Here is a 5,671-nt window from a genome sequence, read left to right on the forward strand (position 1 = left end):
TGGTATAATTTTGCTCACTGCAACCTCCGCCTCCTGGGCTCAAGCCATCCTCCCACCTCAGCCTCCCAAGTAGCTGGGATTACAGATGCATGCCACCACACCTGGCTAATTTTTGTATTTTTTGTAGAGATGGGGTTTTGCCATGTTGCCCAGGTGGTCTCAAACTCCTGAGCTCAAGAGATCCACCTGCCTCAGCCTCCCAAAGTGCTGGGATTATAGGTGTGAGCCACCACACTGTCAGAACATAGTCTTAAGGGGGACTCTGAAGAAAGCTTCCTGTGTTGGCATTAAAGGAATAAAGAAAGGTCCATTTTATTTCCACTTTCCTTGTCAACAAGACCAGTTCCATGGAAGATTCTTCTCAAATGCATACTTATTCATCTGGCTCCCTCATGCTTCATGGCCTCAGAGCTGAATCCTTGATTCAGAGGTACTCTGACCTGAGGAGAATGTTCCTCTTCTTTAATTCAGGCACTATGCTTCTTTTAGTACAACCTAAGATATCATTAGCTTTGGGGGCAACTATATATTAACTGCAAAGAATCAAATAGCAAGGAGGAAAAGCAATTGAAAGAAGCAAGAATTTTTAGCCTGAAAATGAGAAAAATTCAGAGAAAGCATACTATTTTCATACTTTTGAAGGATTGTCATGGGTCAGGAAAATTTGATTTCTATAAGAGTCCAAGGAGAAAAATAAAAGTGAACCTCTAAGGAGACAGATGTATAGGTCTAGAAACTGAGGCTTTCAGAGTGTAAATGACTCACTTGCATCCACACAGCACATTGTTTACCAAAGAGGAACGTCAACTAAGACCTCCTAAAGAGTCAAATAGCTGGAGACAATTGGGTGACACAAACTTAGGTTCAAATCCAGTTGCCACTACTTCCTCCTTTGGGCGGAAATTCTCTGAACCTTCTCATCTACAAATACTAGTGCAAACCTGCTGGGGCTCTTAAAATCAAATGACACTCTGTGGATGATGTGTCTATCATGGGGCTCAGCTCATACTGACACTCAATCAATCTTACTTCTCTCACCTTTCCCCTTTTCACACCACATCATCTCGTCTTTTCCTGTAATTTGAACAGCACAGGATTCACTTTAACCCAGTGTCCAGAATAGGTTTTCTTGGTTTAATTGAAGGACATTTACACTTAGCTCATCCATTGCCTGGTCCCACAAGAGAATCAAGCCACAACAACATCAGCAGGAGGGTAGGTGCTCAGAAGGCATCTGGCAGTACTGAAGAATATGGGAAAATAATGCTTCTGCCACACCCTGCACCTTACTGGCTATCTCCATGAGCACCTCATCCATTACCTTCCCAACAAAAGCAATTGTCTGTTCCCTCCTGTCACCAAAGCTGGTGATCCATTTGCCTCAGCCATGCATGCCAAACTGAGTTCCCAGAATATACTTTGCCAGATCCAACCTTCAAACCTTTGTCTGGACTCTTCTCTATGCCTGGATTTTTTTCCTTTCTTTTTCTATAAGGTAAACATTTTATTCATTCTTCAAAATTTAGGTGATTGCACATCATCTTCTGCAGACCCTTCCTGTGGTCTCCAGGCTTGTTAGTATTAGCTTTGTTTAAAATGAATTGAATTGCCACATACAAAAGACTCAATAAAAACTACCTTTTATCATCATTGCCAGCCCTATCATCACTGACTGGAGTGTCATCTGCATTGGAGGCATAGCTACAGAAGTCTAGAGAGCACTGGAATGGTAACTAAAGAGTGAGTACAGCAGGGTTCTCCCACTTTGGGAGGGGTGGGGGTTCTACAGTAATTTTATTCTAACAGAGAAACTAAGCTGCAATAAGTCTATATGATTAGAGCAGATTGTGGCTCTCTTTCCAAAGGGTGAAGCCTAAGTCCAGCGGGCAGCTCACGAAGCCCGGAATATCCTCTTTCCCGGCACTATCCTGCACCGCCTGACTCATGGTGTGAGATTGTGACTGTACAACCATATTCAATGAAGACTGGAAGTCTAACTGGGTAGAGGCAACAACCCAACAGGAGACAATTACACAATCGATGAAGAAGATGCGGAGATAAAGTGCTACTCTACTCTCCACTATTATTTGCCAAGAAAGCTGAGAGTATGGCATGAGCAGAAAATTATGTTCTTTGTTCTTAAATAAATCCCAATAGAAATGAGGTTATGATCAAACAAGCAGTAGAATGAGATGAACATCTAGGTTAGATAAAAATATGTGTGCATAAGGAAAAGAACAGCAATAACAAGAGAGAAGAGAGAGCCTTCTCTTTTACTTCAATAAGACGGGAAACAGCATCTTTTATTTTCCTTGCTGCAGTGGCTCATTCATTTTTATAAAACACAGTTTCTGCAATACAGTGTATTGATAAGGTTGCTTCATCATGGGAGGACAAACATGAGGCTGACTATTAATGCCAGAACTAGGTCTTCTCTCAAAGCCTCTAATGAGTGCCGTTTCTCCTAAGGAACCCCTGACACCATACGACACTTCAGTTAAATCTTCTGAAATATTGCAAGGGCATGATTGACAAGGTTTTTTTGGTGCTACGACTTTCTTGCACACGTAAACTCTTTCAGAAAACTCGGCCATAAAAGGTTGGGAAAGAGTTTGGCTTAGAGCCACAAAGTTCCAGTTGCCAGTCATGGGTGCCTCTGCCCTGTGTCACCACATGTTCTTTTCTGAGAATCACAGTCACTGAGAGTTATACATTGTGGTTGAAAGAAATGATCCATTTACCACCATCCACCCTCCCTCATCCTCTGTGCAAAGCTCACAAGAGCAGAGGCTGAAAACAGAAAAGTTGTCTGTTCCCTCACACCAGGGACATTACTTGGTGACCTGGTAAATAGCATGGGCAAGGTAGCCCACGTTGCCAGAAGTGACCCCTGCCAAAGAGATGTGGCCATCCTTTGTCATCTAGATGGAGAATTCCTTGGTCAGCCACTCTATCTGTTCAGGCTTTAGCCCTGTGAAACAAAACTTGCCAACTCGGTCAGTGATGTGTTGCCAGTTGTGGGAGGAATCCTCCTTCTTGAGAGGAGGATTGTGGGAGAATTCACTCTTCTTGAGGTTGAAAACCAGCTGAGTCCACATGCTAATGATGCAGTGGGCCATATTTTCACTTCTTGCAACCACTGTTTTTATAAATCTGGAGTTTTCAGAATGGTAGAGGCAATCCAGGCCTCATTGAGAGGAAAGTTATAATACATGGGATGGATCAAGATTTTCAACTGTGACTCCACACTTTTGGCTTCATTCACATCCTTGCAGATCATAGTAAAGTCTCCCACATGCTCACTGTAAGCCCATGTTTTGGCATATGATTGGCAGAGACAAATGTTAATGCCCTGTTTGATGAAGTGGCACACAGCCCCGGCATCCTTGTTACCATCACCTCTGGCAAAGCCTTGATAGGCCGTATCAAAGAATGCAGAGATTCTTTTTCTTCATCCCATTGCTATTTCCTTCCACTGCTCTGGACTAGGGTCCACTTCCATGGGACTATGGGCCCAGGCATGCAGGAGAAGAACACTTTGTGCTGGTATTTTTGAAATGTCCTCCATAGTGCCTATGAAGTCAGAACCACAAGTCTTGGGGTCATAGTACTGATAAACTTGTAGCTGTGTGCCAGCATCCCTGAAGTGTGTGATTTCCCTAGGATAGTTCGGGCACAAAGACATCTCAGCTGAACTTTAAAACTCTTTATAGAAAACTAGCTCTGATCCTTAAGGCCCCAGTTCCAGAAATAGCCTGCATAGTGACAAACCAGTCACTTTTCAACACTTCATTGTTCTTACCCAGGGCTACTCCTGCAGAGATGTCTTGCAAAATTCAGCCAGTACCCCAATGAGCAGACATTCCTTGTCCAAATATTTTGTGGCAGTCTGAGCCTCTGCCTTGCAGATGTTAGATAGCAGATAAAGCTTTCAGATATTGTCCTGGTTGGCACCAACTCCCAGATTCACCTTTTTGCCATCAGTGTCCCTCTTAAAGGCTTTGGTGACTCCCAAGATAGGATCTGGATGTCCCATCTCCACATGGGCCCACCAGGAGCTAGTCCTGTTGGAGGTTGCCATGGCAAGGCCCAGTTGGAAGGCAGTGGTAATCCAGGAGGGGACGCAACCTGAGTGCAGCAGGGCCATGGCGGATGGGAGGAGGGCAGTTGAGTAGCTGCAGAACAGAGTGGAGGGCAAGCGGGCCCCTCCCACTTTTTAAAAGCAGTCAGGACACTAACAGGGAAGGCAGGATGACCAGTTCAGAAGGCCGCACACAGGGACTTTCACTCCTGGAGTGAATGTACCAATATGTGGGGAAGGACCTAGGCTAACCAAGCCCATGATGTGTACACCCTGATGCCCTTAAATATACTGACAATGGAAATGGAACTCCTGAGGGAACCTGACACCCCTATGCTCCCACTCTGGCCAACCTCCTGAATGATGTTTGATGAGCAGAGGTTTGGAACCACAGACAGCAGCAGTTGTAGAACTCAAATGCTCACTGTCATCAGTCTTCCCTCTAGAGAAATAGCCCCTAAAGACCAGACAGTCCTGCCCTTGATCAGTTTGATTCCTACTGTCATAGTCTGCTCACACTGCCATAATGAAATTTCACAGGCAGAGCCCTTAAACAACAGAAATTTATTTCCCACAGTTCTAGAGGCTGAGAAGTCAAAGATCCAGGTTCTGGCTGATGTGGTTCCCCGATGAGGGTTCTCTTCCTGGCATGCAGGCAACTGCCTTCTCACTGTGTCCTCATGAGGCAGAGAAAGAGAGAGAGGTATGAGTGGGGAATCTCTGATGGTTCTTCTTATAAGGACACTATCTCATCATGAGTCCCACTGTCATGACCTCATCTAAACCTATTCACCTCCCAAAGTCCCCATCACACTGGGAGTTAGGGCTTCAATATATGAATTTGGGTCCATAGCACCTGCTCTCTACAAAGAAGCATCTGGGTCTATCTCCCTCAGAGACTGGCCTGAAGGAGATTTCTCCTTCATCTGGGTCTATCTCCTTTGGAGACTGCCCAGCAGTGCACACAGGGGTCAGAGCAGAGCCTTGGGAGTCACACAGCCTGAGTCTGATTCAGGCTCCAGCATCGTCAGTTGTGTGACCATAAGCAGCTGTGTCCTTCCTGATCCTCAGTTCAGTTTACTTATCTATAAAATAGCGGTAGTGATACCTACCCCCTAGGGCTGTTTTGAATATTAAATGGGATATTGTAAGACAGGCACTTCACACTGTCCTGTCAAAGAATCCATGCTCAGTAAATGGGAGCTGTTGTTTCCTAGGATCAGGTAGCACAATGACCTCTTGGTTTTCTAGATCTGGAATGCCTCTATCTTGAGCCAAGCTTGAGGGAGTGCTGCCTCAGTAATTCATGTTCATTTCTGTCCTTTGACTTGCCAACCCTTTTTCAACTAGTACATTCTTTTTTAGATATGCTGATGGCCTTCTGGTCTTAAAATTAGTCTACTTTTCAGAGGGTGGTTCTTGCATATTTGCGTCCAACATGTTTTTGATTTACAGTAAAACCCTCAGAAGACAACCTTCCTTCTCTTTCAAAGTCTTTGTGGGCACCTCTTTAGCAAAATCATTGAACTGCCTAACAATTCTTGGGAGAGGAAATTCCACAATTTTTGCATCCAATGCCAGAGAAGCTAT

The 5,671-nt window shown here is 44.5% G+C and overlaps 1 pseudogene; it reads right to left on the reverse strand.

Moving 5' to 3' along the window:
* Positions 1 to 2,831: 2,831 nt before the first annotated feature.
* Positions 2,832 to 4,147, reverse strand: LOC103224753 (aspartate aminotransferase, mitochondrial-like; annotated as a pseudogene).
* Between the last annotated feature and the right edge of the window lie 1,524 nt (positions 4,148 to 5,671).

This window comes from Chlorocebus sabaeus, chromosome 20 (genome assembly GCF_047675955.1).
Source record: "Chlorocebus sabaeus isolate Y175 chromosome 20, mChlSab1.0.hap1, whole genome shotgun sequence".
NCBI classification, from domain to species: Eukaryota; Metazoa; Chordata; class Mammalia; order Primates; family Cercopithecidae; genus Chlorocebus; species Chlorocebus sabaeus.